Source organism: Arvicola amphibius, chromosome X (genome assembly GCF_903992535.2).
Source record: "Arvicola amphibius chromosome X, mArvAmp1.2, whole genome shotgun sequence".
Classification (NCBI taxonomy): Eukaryota; Metazoa; Chordata; class Mammalia; order Rodentia; family Cricetidae; genus Arvicola; species Arvicola amphibius.
In genome coordinates this window covers 39809588-39830449 of record NC_052065.1, presented here as the reverse complement: position 1 = coordinate 39830449, position 20862 = coordinate 39809588, and positions in this window count along the sequence as shown.

Below are 20862 nucleotides of genomic sequence, written 5' to 3'. Positions count from 1 at the left end.
GTAAAACTTCTATGCTTCAGTGTTAAACTATTTTTTAAAATAAAGCTAAACCTTATATAAAATACATGAAAAGTGAAATTTACAACAGGGACCATTCAAGACATAGTTTATGTCTTTATCACATAAATTTTGATCTCAACAGGACCTAAATGGAGTCTGTCTTGTTGAACTTCAGAAGATAAATACTATTTCATTAATGATAAATCAGCCATATGGTCTTACCATTTCACTTCTTAGTAAGTATGTAAAAGAAATGAAATTGATAAATCAATATTTCGAAGAGACAGCTTCACATCTATATTTACTGCAGCACTATTCATAATAAGTAGTAAAATATGAAGTCAACCTAGGTGCTTTTGAATAGTAGATAAAATTCAGTGTATGCATAGGTAACAAAACATTATTCTTCCATAAAAATGAACATAATTCTATCACTTGAAGTACAAAGTAAGTAGGAAACATTAAGTAAAATAATATGTTTATTGGAATTATTTATAGTTCCTTTTTTGCTTGTAAGTGAAAAGACTTCATTCTTATGTCTGAGAAGAAATCCATTGTGTAGGTAGCATATTTCACTTTGTTTTTACTCACAGGGACAGCTATTCTTGGTTCTCAACTTTACTACATCACATCTAAACCTAAACCTCCAAAATCGAGGGCACACCTATGAAGAAGTTTGATTAATTAGAAGTAGGAAGATATACTTCTAACCAAAATATCTGAGGTAAGAAGACAAGTCTGTAATCCAAATCTTTTGAGGTGGGAAAGCAATTGGCTATTAATCCAAATCTAATGTAAGCCACATCTTTTGCTCTTAGACTATATGAGGACATGGAAGAATGATTTGCTTTTAAACTACTTGCCATTGCCTTGCTAAAAAGTTTATTCCTTCACACACATTATTGCCTACTTCCTTAGGATTCCATTGTATACTGAAGACTAGTTGAGACATCCAAACTCATGGACTGAGCAACTTCTGGATTCTTGTATTTTCCATTCACAGCAACTATGATTGGATTAGCTGGACTACTTTCTGTAAGTCATTCTAATAAACCACTTTCTATATAAACAAAGAAATTTATTCTATAAGTACTCCAGGGAGCCCTGACTAATACAGACACCAAGGCTAATTCTATAATTTAGTTGTATTAGAGATAAAATAAACACAGGCATTCAGTATCTCTGTGATATATTGACTAGAAAGCCTTTAGGTAAAATCACAAGACAGGTATAGCTTGGCATAAAAATGTGTTTTCCTATTTGTGGATTTAGAATTTATATAGATTCATAAAATAGTACAAACATGAAAAAAGTTATGGAAAAGGTAAGAAATTGGAAGGCATGATAAAGGAGACTATATTACAGATACAATTTATGCTGTGTATTTAAAAGTTAAAATTATTTTAATTTAAAAATTCCAGTATAATGACAGAAGGGTAAGAGAAAGAGAAAGGGGGAGAGAGAAGCAGATAGAAGGAAAAATAAAGCGAAAATAGAAAGACAAATGCCACATGTGCTTTCCTTGGTGTGGAAGCTAAGACACTTTAAATCTGAATACAATCTGAATATGTAATTAAATGTAATGAGAACTGAGTAGTGGAGATGGATAAGTAATGTTATTCTGTATTCCAATGCACTCTATATATTTGTTGAAATATAACACTGATTCCTGCAATTTTGCATAATGAATACATGTGAATCAAAAATGAAAGAGTTTTGAGATAAATAAGTACCTTTTTCATATTCAAAACTTATTTTCAGCCTGGGAGATAAGAAACCTAGTCATATTTTTAAATCACTGTAATCTGTGTTTTTCTCAATTTCAAATTATTCTGGAAAATATGAACCGAGAAAAATAAATAGACCAAAATGTAAGACTTAGACTCACCCATTATGGGTACTTTTGATCAAGGTATATACATGGAAACACATATCTATTCTGCAAGATCAGAGGAACAATATAATCCAACTTTTTTCAATTCTAAAATAGAACCTTAGACAGAAAAGTAAATATTAATAAAAAAAGTCGTGCAGTTAAAAGGAAGATCAAAGATATGTTGAAGAGGGTAATGGAGGGCAGATGGCAGGAGGGCATGGGGCATGCTTGTAGCCAAGTGATGCTATATACATGTATGAAGATTTCAAAAAGTAAAAAATAAAAAAGTAAAATAGTTGTATTTCTATTAGCTATCTGAGGGTGATCATCATAAATAAATGGAACCTCCAGATCCAAACATGAAGTCTTATCTTCATTTCTGCAACAGAACACCCGTGGCAGGCTTCCCTGCCCCTGTTCCCATATGCTGTGTATCCCACAGATCTTCCACTTATAGGCTCCCTCCCCCAAAACTTTTCTTTGTACCAGTTTTAAATCCCAGCAGAAATTCCCTACTAACCCATTGGTCCCACCTTCTAGAACAAATGCAGGCTTAAGGCAGATTTCTCAACTCTCCTTCTGTTCCTATAGATCCCCCAAACTGCAGTCTCATCCTGAGTTCTTTAACAGAAAACCTGCTCTGGTCTATCTTTACTCACTTATGTCATCCCCAATAGATGACAAGGATTTTCTCCTCCAACTTCTCTTTCCCCAACTCATCTCACTATCCCAGCCTCCATCACTGTAGAAGGAACAGCGGGCTGTGTCCCGCCACCTGGCTAGCTTTGCCCAAAATAATTACACAGAAACTGTATTCTTTTAAACACTGCCTGGCCCCTGGCCCGTTATCTGTAGCTTCTAATTGGTTGATTCTCATATCTTGCTTTAACCCATATTTAGTAATTTATATAGCAGCACGAGGGGTGGCTTACCAGAAGAGATCTTAACCTGCGTGCATCTCAGAGAGGAGAAGCATGGCAACTGCTTATAGCGACTGCCTGAAGCGGCTCCCCAACTCTAGTTCCTTTTTCCCACAATTCTGTTCTGTCTACTCTGCCTCCATAAATTTCTGTTCTCTTAAAGGGCCAAGGCAGTTTCTTTATTAATTAACCAATGAAAGTAACATAGACAGATAATTCTACTCCACCATTTCCCCTTTTTCTGTTTAAACAAAAAAGAAAGGCTTTCATTTTAACATAGTAAAATTAGATATAGCATAACAGTTAACAAGCAAGAATTACAGTTACAATATTTATATCTATTTTATCTTTTATCATAACTAAGGAAAACTATAACTACCTATTTATTCTTCAACTCCATCAAAGACTCCAGAAGGATATAATACTACCTAAGTAAACAAGAAATAAGTAACTTTTAAACTCTAGAAATGACAGAGACAACTCGCTGCCTGGACAGTCACTTAAAGTTCCTCTGTACCGTTGGGGCATCCATCTTCAGCCTTCAAGCCCATAGTGTCCAGCAGACATTTCCATGAAGCAGGAAATTCCAAAGACAGTTCAGTCACTTTCTGCTGTGTCCTGCAGAATGTCTCGCAGACTCTTTCATGAATCAGGAATCCCAAAGGATCATCTCACCTTTAGGCAAATTCAGCAGTCCTCTCTCTGAGGGTTCTTTGTGTCCAGTTTATGCAACAGTCCAGGCAAGAGCAGTTTCTTGCCCAAATGGTTATCAAACTCCATAAGGAGCCTCTTCGATGCCCATCTTTCTCTTGAACTAGATTGGTGCTGCCAGGAGCAGATGTGTCTCATTGCCATGAAAAGCCCTAAGTTATTAAAACATTTAAAATGACATATTCTGTAGCCTTTGAAAGATATGAACAATGCCTATTTAACTGAAATATATCTCTACATATCTAAAAATCTAATAACATGACTACAAGCTTAAATATTATCAATGATTATCCACTAACTACCTATATTTCCTCATCATAGATTACATTTTTAAATGAACTACACAATTACAATACCTTAATCAAGATCAGAAATATATATATACATATAACAAAATTGACCTTAAAATCCATACCAATGCAAATTATTCATATCTATAACATATCCCCCTTTAAATGTTAAAGAACATTTATAAACAATATTTGGGAATATGAGCACAGTTATTTTTCTCCAAACTGGTTCCTGCTGAATGGGGATGCTGTTAATCAGATCTTTCATGGTGTAACCTGTGTGCCAGGTTCATCTCAGTCAGCAGTTGAGTGAAGTAATTTTTGAAGGTGTTCACAGCAACCTTTCAGGAGGGCGTGGTCTATCATACCATATTGGGATAGAAGCAATCCACAGGGTGTCATCCTCTGTGAAAACAAAACAAGATCCTCTTTTCCAAAGCATCATGTTCTTAGATCCAAATTCTGAAGTCATACCGTGAAGACGTGCATTCTGGTCTAGACTGGCAGCCCATATAATGAAATGTCTCTCTGTATTTATCTCCTTTACAGTCAAAAATTTCAAAGAAAACACAATAAAGTACATAATCCAGACTCTCTGTGAATTTTCCATTTTTACGTGGCTTATTTTCACTCCATCACTTTACTTTATTCTGTCTCTTTAAAGACTTTACCCTTTTTTAAAGGCATTAACTTTATCCTCTATATTCTTTTCTTCTCTCTCTCAAGCCTATGTACATTCATCCAACATTGTGACTCATTTAAAAATCTTTTATGTCTGAATCTGTCCTATTGTGAATCTGTAATTTTTTTACTGTTGAGAAACATGTTTGATTTGCGCCTTTACATCACTAAGCGCTTAAGACTCTAAGCTGTGACATTCCTAGGTCAAAAACAGGTACTGTGTGCTTACCCTACCCAGTCCAACATGGTGGAGCCGCTTGTGACTCAGAACGGGTTGCACCTCTGCCGGGCTGTTCTGGATGTTGGCTCCACCTATCTCCAATTTCAAAATGGAGGATATACCATTTTCTACTAGCTCTGGGGCCCGCCAGGTAGGAGCCGCACTCAGCACTTTAACTCTGAGACTGAACATGCGGCACAAAAACTCTTTTCATCCAAGTTACAACCAAATCTGACACGCAGAGCACTGTGCAGTCTGAAAACATCTCCCTGTATGGTGGCAGAAATCCGCCATGCTTTCCTGCTCGCCTAAGCCTGATTCCGCCATCTGCTTAGGTGCAGGCAGTGAACAGTGAGCCATTGGCATGGTCTCAGAGTACTTTCTTTCTGATCCTGAGTGGGCACACAAACATCCAGTCCTATAAAAGCCATTGAAATGCTTTAAAGGCAGAGTTTGCACTGGCAGCACAGCCCCAGAAAGCCGCGTTTTAAAATGACTCAGCTTTTTCTCTGCCACTATTGTCGAAACAGGAAATCTCTCTACGACACGTCCTAGCAAACAGCAAAAAGCTGTGTTAAACTCTCTCTCTCCTTTATTTAAAGCTTTTTCAGGTTTTTAAGTGGATTTAGTCCATCACGTTGGGCGCCAATCTGTAGAAGGAACAGCGGGCCCAAAATAATTACATGGAAACTGTATACTTTTAAACACTGCCTGGCCCCTGGCCCATTATCTGTAGCTTCTTATTGGTTGAATCTCATATCTTGCTTTAACCCATATTGAGTAATCTGTGTAGCACCACGAGGGGTGGCTTACAAGGAGAGATCTTAACCTGCGTGCATCTCAGAGAGGAGAAGCATGGTGACTGCTTATGGCGACTGCCTGAAGCGGCTCCCCAAGTCTACTTCTTTTTTTCCACAATTCTGTTCTGTCTACACTGCCTCCCTAATTTTCTGTTCTCTTAAAAGGCCAAGGCAGTTTCTTTATTAATTAACCAATGAAAGTAACATAGACAGATAACTCTCCTCCATCACATCACCAACAGTCATTCTTTTGAACACACAAATTGAACAGGTAAACCAACTGAAGACCTTCATGAAACCCTACTCCCCTACAAACCCAATCTCTCAGTTTACACCTTATCTCTTTAACAGAACACCTGCTACAGCCTTTCTTTCCCTCACTGCCCACATCTCCTGTGAATGTTATTGACCTTACCCTATTATTCTTTCTCTACCCACTTGTTTTATCACAGGCCAAACTCCATCAAAAAAATCCCTGTGAATCCACAGACTGCCCCTAACAGAAAAAGCAAATAGGATCTTTATAGACATTTATTTCTCTCTGTGTTCCTTTAGATCCAATACCCTAGATTCATATTCAAACTATAGGAGACCAGTTTGTATGACTTCTCTTTACTATCATCCCATATTCCAATGAGGCAGAATAAGTAGTTCTTTATGGAACACTGATCTCTTCCCTCCTGAGAACCCTTTCAGAAAGTTTGCCTATTATCATTTCTAAATGTTATCTTCCTATACCCAGAAACATATTTTACCTAGAACCCCCAGTGGCCATAGCCTTCAGGCCCAAATAAAATTGCCTATCAGGCAACACACTGCCATCACATTTTCTGAAAATGCATAGAGGAAACAGAAACAAAGGGAACACCCACCCAACAAATACAAATTCATAAATCAGCACCTTGATCTATAATCATCCCAATCACAGGGGCATAAAGACAGCATAGAAACACAAGAAATAAAAGCCGGGACAATATGTATCTACTAGAACCCAACTATCCTACCATAGAAGGCCCTAAATAAGCCAATATAGCTGAAGCAGAAAAAAAGACCTTAAAACTTCCTCTATATCTATGATAGAGGTCTTTAAAGATGAAATGACTAAATCCCTTAGAGAAACCCAGAAAAACACAAACAAACAACTTAAGGAAAGGAATAAAAGTGGCCCTCACCCACTGATAGTGGGAGACTTCATTATCCTCTTCTTACCAATGGACTGGTCATTCTGGTAAAAATACATAAAGAAATGTTGTAGCTCACATAAGTTATAAACCAAATGGATGCAAGAGTGACATAGAGAACATTTCACCCCAAAACTGATTGCATACTTGAACAGAAAGAAAGCTTCAACAGATGCAAGAACATTTAAATTACTCTCTGCATCTTATCAAACCACCATGGATTAAAGCTGGATATACAACTATACGACTCTTGGGTATTTACCCATAGGACGCTTCAGTGTCCTACCAAAAGGAAAATTGCTCAATCATGCTAAATGTTGTTGTATTCCTAGTATCCAGAAACTGGAAACAACCTAGATGTTCCTCACCAGAAGAATGGATAGAGAAATTGTGATACATTTTCACGGTGGTTTATTATTCAGCTCCTAAACAATGACATAATAAAACTTCTAGGCATGGAATTAACTAGAAAAAATCATTCCCAGTGCAGCAACTCTCAGACTTAGAAAGATAAATATGATGATATATTCACTTATTTGTGGATATTACTCATTAAAGAAATGATAACCATACTAGAATTTATAGGCTGAGTGAGGTTACATATAGACAAAGGGGATAGAGGAGACAAATGGATCTCCTGGGAGGAGGAAATAAAATAGATTTTATGGCTGCTGAGGACTGGAACTGGAGGAGCAGGTGGGAATTAAGATGAGAGATAGAATAGAGAGAGGGACGTTCTGAGAGACACCTAAACTTATTGAGGGTTTGGAATGATGATTTGTGTTTTACTTATAGTTTCTATTGCTTGTAAAGGGACACCATGACCACTGTGGTAGCCCACATATGTCTTTGCTTCCATTTAGAGTCAATACTATCTTTAAAAGTCATTTGAATTCAAGATTGTCTGCTCTGCTGGCATCAAATATCCTTGATGACTAGGGGGAAGTTTCTGATTCAAGCCCTTGAGAAAGAACATTTTACCCATGAAAAAGAACCCATTATCTATTAAGATTTGAAACTGGTGCATCCCCCGCAAGAGGCACTCATCCTTAGAGATTAGAAACTGCTTAGCTGAATTAGATAATGCACCTGCTTGAGCTTCCTCTCAAGGACAGTGAAGAACGGTGGTTAGCTTACCGCCTGCTCTTTTTTCTGCCTTTTGCCTGTATTAGTATATATGCTGGCTGAGAAATAAACGTTGAGCTGTTTAGTATTCACCTGCAGTCCCCCCAGTCTAGCCTTTGTTTCTGTTTTGATTTCTCTTAATCTGCCTTTTCCTATAACCTTGCGCCCCCTCCCAGATTACCCCACTGTTGTTCCAGACCACAGAAAACTCTTAAAAGGAAAATATTTAGGTGAGGTGATAGCTTATGGTTTTGATTGATTTAGGCATTTCATTATAGGGCACATGGCAGAATGTATGTGTATACATGGTCCTGGATCTTCTCTATATATCTAGGCAACAGGAACTGAACTGTGACACTGGAATGTACCTTGAGGATAGAAAATTTTTGTAGTGATGAGCTGCGGGCAGGCCTGCTTTTCATCCCGCCCAGCTTCCCAGCCACTGGCTAGCTTTACACCCGAAATAACAACACCACAACTGTATCATTTAACATTGCCTAGCCCTTTAGTTTAGCCTCTACTCACATCTGGACTAACCCATATCTATAATCTGTGTAACACACGAGTAGTGTCTTACTGGGAAAGATTCAGCATGTCTGACCTGGTGGCTGGCTCCATCGTGACTGCCCCAGAGAGGAAAGGCATGGTGGACTGTCTGAGCCATCTACCTCACTTCCTTCTTCCTGTTTCTGTCTACTCCACTCACCTAAGGGCTGGCTATAATTATGGGCCAAGGCAAATTCTTTTTAACAAACGAAATCAACACAAACAGAAGACTCTAACACATCATTTCCCCTTTTTCTGTTTAAACAAAAAAGAAGGCTTTCACTTTAACATAGCAAAATTACATATAACAAACAGTTATCAAGTAAGAATTACAGTTACAGTATTTATATCTACTTTACTCTTTTATCATAACTAAGGAAAACTATAACTATTTATCTATTCATCAAAGACTCCAGGAGGACACAATATTACTAGATGAATAAGAAGTAAGCTACTTCTAAAACTCGAGAAAGACAGAGACATCTCGCTGCCTGGACAGTCACCCAAAGTTCTTTTGTAACTGTTGGGGCATCCATCTTTGGCCTACAGGCCCATAGTATCCAGCAGACTTTTCATGAAGCAGGAAATTTCAAAGGCAGTTCAGTCACTATCTGCTGTGTCCTGCAGAATGTCTCGCAGAATCTTTCATGAGTCAGGAATCCCATAAAATCAATTCATCTCACCTTTAGTCAAGTTCAGCAGTCCTCTCTCTGAGGGATCTCTGTGTCCAGTTTATGCAACCAGTCCAGGCCAGCGCAGTTTTCTTGCCCAAATGGTTATCAAACTCCATAAGGAGCCTCTTCGATGCCATCTTTCTCTTGACTAGATTGGTGCTGCCAGGAGCAGATGTGTCTCATTGTCATGAAAAGCCCCAAGTTATTAAAACATTTAAATGCCATATTCTGTAGTCTGGAAAGAATTAGAAATGCCTAACTGAAATATATGTCTCAATATCTATAGAAAATCTAGCTAACATGACTACGAGCTTGACTATTATCAATTATTCACTAACAACCTATATTTTCTAATTATACATTACATTTTCAAATGAACTACACAATCACAATACCTTATTCAAGAACAGAAATACATATACATATAACAAAATTGACCTTAAAATCCATACCAATGCAAGTTATTCATATCTATATCATATCCCCCTTTAAATGTAAAGACATTTATAAACAATATTTGGAACATGGGGTGAAGTTATTTCTCTCCAAACTGCTTCCTGCTGAATGGGGGCCACTGTTATTTAGGTCTTTCATGATATATAACTTGTGTGCTAGGTCCATCTCAGTCGGCAGTTGAGTGAAGTAATTTTTTGAGGTGTTTCACAGCAACCTCTCAGGAAGGTGTATTCTATCATACCATATTGGGATAGAAAGCAATTCACATGGTCTCATTTTCTGTGAAAAACAAAAGAAGAATCTCTTTTCCAAAGTATCACATCCTTAGATCCAAATTCCTGAAGTCAAGGTATTTTCAAAATATCTATGTGGATTAGTTCAGCAAGCATTTATAAACAAATATCCTTTAGCTTCTACCTCACTTCCTTCTTCCTTGTCTGTCTACTCCACCCACCTAAGGGCTGGCCTATTAAATGGGCCAAGGCCATTCTTTATTAGCGAATGAAATCAACACAAACAGAAGACCCTCCACATCAAAATTTAAAAAAACCTTTACCACAGTGACACCACTTCCTCCAAAAGTAATACCTATTCAACAAAGTCATACTTTATGAGCTTTTGAGGGCCAATTACATTCAACTACCATTATATGAATCCTAGTGCAATGGAAACTTCCTAAAATACATGAAATGAACTTGATGAGGTCTCCAAATAATGATGGAGACAGAGTGTCAACTGTTCATCTCATCATCAGAGAAGAATCCGAAGTGGTACTGGTTGCATTCAATGGAATTGTTGGCCAAGGGGATCTCATGAAAATCTCCAACAACCCCTCTGTTGCTAAGACAATTGTTAGATCTCTGCAGATTTTCCAAGGACAATACCTATTCCCCCCATTGAAAGTAGAGAAGCTTGTGCTAGTTGCTACAAGGAGCCTTCACATTCTACCTTCTGTATTGTTTGTTGTGGCAAGGTACTCTGCAAGCCACCAAAAGAGAAGCTATAACACCAAACCAGTCAAAAAGCCTTGACCTTCAAACTGTTGGCTTGCAAGATGTACTGGGGACAATGATGACACAGAATTTGTGAGAATGACCAAATAATGGTCTGACTTCACTTAGGACACACTGACTGATTGAAACCCCATACCTATACTCTGGTGACCAGCAACCACAGATTAAGTAGTTTAGACACCTGGGGTGAAACCAAACTCTACTGGTCTAAAAAATAAAATAAAATGGCTCGTCTATCAGCGCACTAATCAATCATCATCAGAGAATCTTCCTCCTGCCGAAGAAGGGAACAGATGATGAGACAGACAGGCAGACAGTGAGAGAGTCCTTGGAACACACAGCTCTTGATGGGATGCTTTCATCAAAGTTCTCCACTCTGAGATCAGGGAACCCTGTGGATGAGGAAGAAGAAAGATCATAACAGCTAGAGAAGATGGAGGGACAATCAGTAGAGAACAAGGTCCTCCAAATCATCTGAGCCAGGCTCATATACTCTCACATGTGACTAAAGCAGCAAGCACAGGGTCTGCACAGGTCTGTGCCAGGTGCTGTACATATATATATATATATATATATATATATATATATATATATATATATATATATATAGCATTTGTCTAGTATTTTATGGGAATCCTGAGTATGCAAACATGTGTGATATTGTCTTGCCATTATACAATTTTCAAATTTATTTATTTATTTAATCAAATGAACTTACCTCTGTAATAAGTTTCAGCAATTGTTGTAATTGTAATAAACTTTATGGCCACAAGGTGTCACAGTTGCGGGCATGGGAGTCTATGGGTATGCTTGAAAATTCCTTGGGTATATAACCAAAGTGGTATTGTTGGGTCTTGAAGTATTATAATTTCCTAGGTAGAATAAACCTAATTGCACTCATTCTGTGCCTGAAGTGAAAAAATGTATGCTGGGAAAAGAGATCATGAATTGTCTCAAATACAAAGGTTGATACTGTAACATATAGCTATTTGTACCTTTTTTTCTAGAGCTAGAGTATTCATTGTAAGTAAAATTATGTAAAGATAGGAATTCAGTTTGTAGATATATGACTTCTTATAATATAGGTGCACGGATAGTTCATAAACACATTGACCATTGACTGACTTTCACTTATGCAGAGCAATGATTTCTAACATGAAGGGGTGGGTGATTACTTATTGTTTAGGAGCTTTGCTGCTTTGGCAGAGGACCCAGGTTGGGTTTCACTCAAACATCCAAGTCAGCTCTCAGCTTACCTTTAATTCCAAATTTATATCTTCTGACATCCTCTTATGCTCCTGCAGGCAGCTTGCATGTGGGTTCTATGGCAAACACCACATACATACAGAATACAAAAATAGGTGTATAACAAATATCATTTTAAAAACAATAATTTAGAACATGGTATCAAATTGTCCTTAATATTTTAATTGTGAGCTGATTTAAAGAGACAATATCTTGGAAATATGTTTCATTTAATTATCCTTTTATCATAATGTACCCTTTGATTCATTTTTCTTCGTTAATGATCAGCATCAGCAACATTTATTCATAATGTGATTAGGAAAACGGTGCTCTATAAAGATGGTGATTGAATAAGTTAATAGAAACATAGTAGTGAATTTGCGAGCAGGCCTGCTTTTCATCCTGCCCGGAGCCCACATGGCTAGCTTTACACCCGAAATAACAACACACAAATTTTATCATTTAACACTGCTTGGCCCATTAGCTCTAGCCTCTATTGGCTAGCTCTCACATCTTGATTAACCCATTTCCAAATAATCTATGTAGCATCACGAGTGGGTGGCTTACTGGGAAAGAGTTAAGCATGTCTGACACAGGTGGCTGGCTCCATGGCATCTGACCCAGAGAGGAGAGGCATGGAGATTGTCCTCACTGTCCCTCTTCCTCCCAGCATTCTGTTCTGTCTACTCCACCCACCTAAGGGCTGGGCCTATCAAATGGTCAAGGCAGTTTCTTTATTAACCAATGAAATCAACACAAAACAACAGACCCCCCCCCCACATCAAAACATTATTTCAGGTACTTGTTTTTATAACAGTTTACAGTAAGTTACCGTTACAAAGATTTTCTAAAGGTGTTATTAATAAGAGTCATATTCACAATCAAAATGACTATCAATAAAAGAGTTCATAAAATTTCATATAATATGCTATATTATGTTGCAATGTGCAAAGCTTTACATTGAATCAAGCTTAGAAACAATCATATAATAAGAAAAGTACAGTTTAATACGTATACTTGAAAATTTAATGCATAATTATTTCCAGTATTTTTGGCAGTATCTTATCAGTTTTTTCTTAGTTTGTATTTTCATTTCTGTGAAGAGACACTATGACCATAGCAACTCTTATTAAAATTACAATTATTTTCAGGGGGGTTAACTCACAGTTTCAGAGGTTCAGGCAATTATCATCATGGCATGGAGAATTGAAGCATGTAGGTAGAGGTGTCCTGGAACTGAGACTGCTATATCACGCTGGTAACAAGAAATCAACTGATTCCCTGAGAGGTATCCTGAGTATATGAAACCTCAAGGACCCTCCCCACAGTGATATTCTTCCCCCAACAGGGTCATATCCACTCCAACAAAGACATACCTCCTAACAGTGGAATTCCTTATGTGAATATAGGGTTATGGGATTAATGGGGACATTTGCATTCAAACTACCACAGTCTTGGTTGTAGGAAATATTTTATTGTTGTACATGTATGTTTTTCTGTACTATGGACATAAAGCTAGCAATATACAATACAGCTCACTGTATTACAAAGATATGGCTACTGAATATACATTTAGGCTGACTAGCTCTACTTTTCTAAATATATATCTAGGGCATGAAGTATATTACCAGTAGAGTTTGATTTCCATAAGTTTTGTGGGGTTTTATAAATATACACGTGGTCTTCATAGATAAGTAGTTAAGAAAGTTGCATGTGAAAAAATTCTTTGTATAGAACTGATTATTAAATTGTCTTTGGTTTTACAGATTTCTTTCTTTTTTAATGTTATTTATTATTCTTTTATTTATTTTACATCAAGCTTTCCTCCCTACTCTTCTCCCATTCTCTTTGCTCCACTCCCATCTCTTAATGCTCCCAAGCACTACTTCTCTGTTTCTATTCAGAAAAGGGCAGGCCTCCTTTGGAACCCCCCAAAATACACAGAATAATAAGTTGCAGTAAGATAAAGTACCATCCCTTCTGTTAAGGCTTGGCAAAGCAATCCAGTATGAGGAATAAGATTCCCAAAGCAAGTAAAAGCATTAAGTTCAAGACATGCTCCCACTGCTATGAGTCCCATAATTAGACCAAGGTACACAACTATCACATACATACAGAGTGCCTAGGTTAGTCCCATGCAGGATCCCTGGTTGTTGATTCAGTCTTTGTAAGATCCTCTGAGCCCAGATAAGTTCATTCTGTGGATTTTCTCTTAGTATACTTGATGTCTCCAGCTCCTGCAGTACTTCCTCCCCCTCTCCCATAGGATTCCATGATCTTTGCCTAACATTTGAGTGTGGGTCACTGCATCTGTTTGACATCACTTGATGGAAGTCCTCTCTTATGCCAATTTGGCTAGACACGATTCTAAGGGTATAAACAGAATGTCTCTAGGCATCTTTATATTGACTATTTTTCCCCACTTGTGTTTTGTTTTACCCTAGGATTATGGGCTATCTAGATTACAGGTCCTCATGCTCCAGGAAATATCAGGCATTAACTCCTTCTCATGGCATGGCTTTCAGGCTGTACCAGTCATTGATTGGAAATTTCCAACCAACTATGCACCACCCTTATTTCAGCATATCCCATAGAAAGGACAGACTATGGTTGAAGGCTATGTGACTGTGCTGGTGTCCAAATCCCTCCACTGAAAGTTTTGCCTGGTAACAGGAGATGACCAGTTCAGGCTATATATCCCCTACTGCTAAGAGACTTAGCTGCAGTCATCCTTGCAGACACCTGAGAGTTTCCCATGCACTAAGTTTCAACCTTATCCAGTTGTTTCTTTCAGTACTCACACCATTCATCATCCTCACCTAATCTCTCATGATCACATTCCCAGCCTACCAAAGTGCACCCATGAAAGCTCTTCTGTTTCAACTTCCAAGAAATAACCAAGGGCTTCCTTGATCACTGTTATTTACCTCTCACCCTAGTCTGTGGATTGCAGCATGGTTATCCTTTACTTTATAGTTAATACCCAGTTATAATTAAGTACAAGCCATGTTTGTTTTCTGTGTCTGGATTATTTCTCTTAGGATGATTCTTTTCTAGTTTCATTAATTTGTCTGCAGGGTTCATGATGTCATTGTTTTAAAAGGTGAATAACACCCCCTTGTGTAAATGTACCACATATTCTTTATTATGTTGAGGGACTTTCACTATGTTGAGGGACATCTAGGTTGTTTTGAGAATCTGGATCTTACTAATAAAGCTGCTATGAACATAGTTAAGCAAATGTCCTTGTGGTATGATTGAACATCTTTTTTGTTATATGTCCAAGAGTGTTACAGCTAGGTTTTGAGGTACATCAATTCCCTATTTCCTGAGAGAAGCCACATTGATTTCCAAAATGGCTGTAAAAGTTGCACTACCAACAGTAATGGAGGTGTACTCCCCCTTGTTCCACATCCTGGACAGCATTAGCTGTCACTTATATTTTTGACTTTAGTCATTTTGACAGATATAAGATGAAATATCAGAGTTATTTTATTTTACATTTTACTATGGCTTAGAATGTTGAACATATTAAGTGTTACAGGCCTCTGAAATTCTTCTGTTGAGAATTTTCTGTTCATATCTGTACCCCCTGTTTTATTGAATTAATTTTTTGCTGATATCTAGTTTATTGAGTTCTTTATAGATGTTTGATATAAACCCTATATCAGATGTAGGAACAGTGAAAATCTTTTCACATTCTTTATGCTGCCATTTGTTATATTGGCTGTGACCTTTGCATTAAAGAGCTTTATATTTTCAGGAGGTGGCATTTATTGATCTTAGTGTCTGCATTATTGCTGTTCTATTTAGAAAGTTGTCTCCTGTGACAATGTGTTCTTTCTTACTTTCTCTTCTATCAGGTTCACTGTATCTGGATTCATGTTGAGGCCTTTGACCCACTAGTCTTAAGTTTTGTTCAGGTTGATAGATATAGATCTATTCAAATTATTCTACATGCAAAATCCAGTAATATGAACACTGTTTTTAGAAATGTTTTCTTACTTTTCCAGTGTATATTTTTTGTCTTTATGTCAAATTCAGATAATCATAGGTTTAAGGATTTACATTTGTGTCTTCGATTGGATTCCATTGATCCACTGCCTATTTTTATGCCTATACAATCCTGGCTTTATTCCTTTAGCTCTGGACTAGCACTGGAAATCAGGGATGGTAATACTTCTGGAAGGTCTTTTATTGCACAGTATTATTTTATCTATCCTTTGTTTTTATCTTGTTTCTTATGAGATGAATATTGTTCTTTCAATGTTGGTAAAGAACTGTTTGTGAATTTTGATGGAATATCTAGATTGATGAATATCTAGATTGCTTTTGGTAAGATGGCCATTTTTATTATTAAACTTACTGATCCATGAGAATCTGAGTTTTTTCATCCTGCTGATTTCTTCTTGGATTTCTTTTTCAAATGACTTGAAGTTATTGTCACTCTTTCACTTGCTTGGTTATAGTTTACTCCAACATATTTTATAACATTTATGGAATTGCAAAAGGATATTATTTCCATGATTTCTTTTTCACCTGGTTTGCTGTTTGTATAGAGGAGGAATACTAATTTTTGAATCAACCTTACATCCTACAAGCTTAGTAAAGGTGTTTATCAGATAGAGGAATTCCCTGGTAGAATTTTTGGGGTCACTTATGTATACTATGATATAATTTGAAATAATAATACTTTGACTTCTTTCTAGTTTGTATCCCCTTGATTTCACTGAGTTGACTTATTGCTCTATCTAAAACTTGAAGTACTAAATTGAAAAGATATGAAAAAGGTGAATTTCTTAACTTGCTTCTGACATTAGTGGAATTGCTTTGAGTTTTTCTCCATTTAATTTATATTGGTTATCAGGTTGCTGTATATTGCTTTAGCTATATTTAGATATGTTCCTTGTCTCCCTGATCTCTCATGATTTTATTCCATGTTAAAAGAATTTTATCATTAAGTGGTGTGGTGATAGATTTGTGAAGGCCTTCCTCATTATCTAATGAGATGATCATGTGGACTTTCTCTTTCAGTTTGTTTATATGGTGGATTATATTAATAGATATTCTTATGTTCAACCATGCCTGCATCTCTTAAATGAAGCCTACTTGACTGTGGTTGAAGATATTTTTGATGTTTTCTGGTATTCCAACTATATGTATTTAATTGAGTGTTTTTACACCTATATTCATGAAAGAAATTGGTCTCTAATTCTCTTGCTTTTGTGTGGTTGGTGTATCGGAGTGACTGGTATCATAAAATGACTTTAGTAATGTCTCTTATGTTTCTCTTTTTTTTGAGTAATTGGAAGAGTATTGTTGCTAGGTTCTCTTTGAAGGGCTTGTAAAATCCCATACTACAAAACCATCTGATTCTGGACTTTTTTGGCTGTCTTCAACTATTGTTTTCCTGTTTTCTTATGGGTTATAGGTCTGTTTAAATTGTGCATCTTATCTTGATTTAGCTTTTGTAAGTGTTTATAATCATGAAATTACCATTTTTTTAAATTTCCCAATTTTTACTAGTACAGGTTTTAAAATATGATATATGAACCTATTGATCTCCACAATGGTCTATTGTTATGCTATTTTTCATCTTTTGATTATATTAATTTGCATATTATCTGTGCCTTTTAGTTGGTTATAGATAAAGGTTTTACTTTCATAGTTTTACTAAACAGAAATGTTTCAGATGAGGTCTGAAAGCTGCAGTAATCTATTGATATACAGACAGGAAATTTAGAGTGATTCTAGGAAATATATATTAGTGATAAGTATTTTAATATCAATATTGTATACCTGAATAATAAACATAATTAAAATAGTAGTTTGTAATCATTGCATGTGTTTGATTTTTTTCCTACAATATAGAGAGCACATATAGCATATCCATACTTACTCATGATTTTAACTTAAAGCAATAATCATAATATGAATAATATGCCACTTTGTATGTTTATTCATATTTATGATCCAAGACTATATAAAATGTATAGTAGAATAAAGGAAACATACTTTGTTAGTAAGAAGTGCTTGGTGCTGCCAATGTGAAAATGACTCAGGGCAAAATTAGTTTAAGCATATCAGTTTATTTATAAGTTGTATGATTCAAAGATGGAGAATCAATTTAAATGGTCCATCATTAAATGAACAAAAATGTGGTTCAAATATACAAAGTGATAGTTCTCAGTCTTGGAAAAAAGGAAAATTATGCACTATAGATAAAGGCTTCATTGTCGCAAATACATTAATTATCTAAAACAGTAAAATACTTAGAATCAAAGAATGAGCTGACAATTGTAAATAGCTAATGGGGGAAATGGGAATTACTAACCAGAGATAAAAGAAATTCAATTGAGTAAAATTATAAAAGCAACCTCAGATATGTGTGTAAAATATACCAATTGAAATATCAGGTTATGATATATTTAAAATTGTGCCTCGAGGATATAGCAATACTAAGTGTATTTCCACTGAAACACATTTTTACAATATTTACTTCAGCACATTATTTATTCTTTAGTAATACCTTTTTAGGAAAATATTAATGACAATAAAATTAATATCAAGGACTTGAGCCATTATACTCAGAACTCATAAAACTGGGATTGTCTGAACAAGATCTTCACAAAAGCAAGCTAGTCAACATTCCAGAAGGGAAGAATGGGAGGCACAGGAACTCCCACCCTTACCTAAGGAACTTGGCTGTTCATGGCTGCTAGGGTGAGAAGAGAGTTATTTTGTCAATTGTATGCTGGAAGGTGGATTGGCCATGCTTCTAGGGCTGGCACCATAAAAACGCACATATAAGCAGTAACTAATGAGATTCAGGGAGTAATAAAGTGAAAAATTAGGACATGAAGCTCAGGAAGGAATATGGTGAAATAATCTAAGAGGATTTGGAGGGAGTGGAATATTATAAAAATATATTACAAACATTTATGAATTTTCTCACGAAATAAATTTAAAATTTATAGTAAAAGTTAGATGAAGGATTTTTCAGGTGCTAAGTATATATAAAATGATAAACTGGAGGTAATACAATTTTAGAAAGATATGGTCACCTTTAAATAATTTTACTAAAATATTATTTTATTTGTCATATATTTGGGCATAAATAAAAAATATATGTACTCATATTTATACATACATTCACACACATATGAATGCATGATATATGTGTGTGTGTCTGTATCTGTGTGTCTCTGTGTCTCTCTGTGTATATGTAAAAATATAAAACTTCCAACATCCAATAATTATAGCCAGGCTTTCTGTGAATGTTCTCTGATGATCTACTAAATGAAATATTTAATAGCTCTCAACTGCAAGAAAATTCATATTTGAAGACTTCATAGAAAAAGTTATTAGTACTTATAAAATACCTGGCATAATATAAAATGTATTAAATAAATTAAAGAGAATTAATAAATGATAATCAATGATATTTACTTTTGTATTAAAAATTTCTGCCTCCTCCCCGCCTGCAATTTACCCCCTCCCCCCTCCACTCACTCTCCCTCTACTATCCAGAGAGCAGTAAGGGTTCCCTGCCCTGTGGGAAGTCCAAGTTCCTCCCCCCTCCATCCAGGTCTAGGAAGGTGAGCATCCAAACAGGCCAGGATCCCCCCAAAGCCAGTATGCATAGTAGGATCCAAATACAGTGTCCTTGTCCTTGGTTTCTCAGCAGCACAAGTGTGCATTCCCACCAGCAATGGATGAGTGTACCCCTTACCCCACAACCTCTCCAGCAAAGGCTATCATAGGTGTTTTTGATTTTAGCCAATCTGACAGGTGTAAGATGGTATCTCAAAGTTGTTTTGATTTTCATTTCCCTGATAGCTAAGGAGGTTGAGCATGACCTTAAGTGTCTTTTGGCCATTTGGACTACTTCTGTTGAGAATTCTCTATTCAGTTCAGAGCCCCATTTTTTAAATGGGTTAATTGGCATTTTGAAGTCTAGTCTCTTGAGTTCCTTATATATTTTAGAGATCAGACCTTTGTCAGTTGTCCTTGGCTTCTCAGCAGCCCTCATTGTCCGCCATGTTCAGGGAGACTGGTTTTATCTCATGCTTTTTCAGTCCCAGTCCAGCTTGGCTTGGTAAACTCTGAATAGATCAGCCCCACCATCTCAGTAGATGGGAGCACTCCTCGCAGTCCAGACTTCCTTGCTCATGTTTTCCCTCCTTCTGCTCCTCATTTGGACCTTGGGCGCTCCATTCGGTGCACCAATGTGTGGCTCTGTCTCTATCTCCATCCATCGCCAGATGAATGTTCCCTCACGGTCCTGAATTTCTTTCTCATGTTCTCCCTCCTTCTGCTCCTCGTCAGGACCTTGGGAGCTCAGTCCGGTCCTCCAATGTGGGGCTCCATCTCTATCTCCATCAATCGCCAGATGAATGTTCTATGGTGATATGCAAGATAATCATCAATACGGCTATAGGATCTGGCCTTTTCCGACTCCCTCTCCTCAGCTGCCCATGGACCTAGCTGGGGGCATCTCCCTGGATACCTGGGAACCCCTCTAGAGTCAAGTCTCTTAATAATCCAAAGACTGCTCCCTTAATTAGGATATATGCTTCCCTGCTCCCACATCCACCCCTCCCATATCTCAAGCATCCCATTCCACGAAGCTCTCCCCATCCTACCCTTCATGCCTTTCTCTCCCCATCTCCCCTTGCCCTCAACCCACCCCACCCCCAAATTCCCAATTTTTGCCCAGCAAACTTGTCTGCTTCCAATATCCAGGAGGATAACTATATGCTTTTCTTTGGTTTCACCTTCATATTTTCTTCTCAAGGATCATGAATTATAGGCTCAATGTCCTTTATTTTTGGCAAAAAACCGATTATGAGTGAGTACATCCCATGTCCTCTTTTTGGGTCTGGGTTACCTCACTCATGAATAGTGGTTTTCTATTTCCATCCATTTTCCTGCAAAATTCAAGATGTCATTGTTTTTTAACCGCTGAGTAGTACTCTAACATGTATAGATCCACAGTTTCTTCATCCATTCTTCCACTGAAGGGCATCTAGGTTGTTTCCAGGTTCTGGCTATTACAAATAGTGCTGCTATGAACATAGTTGAACAAATGCTTTTGTAGTATGATTGGGCATCTCTTGGGTAA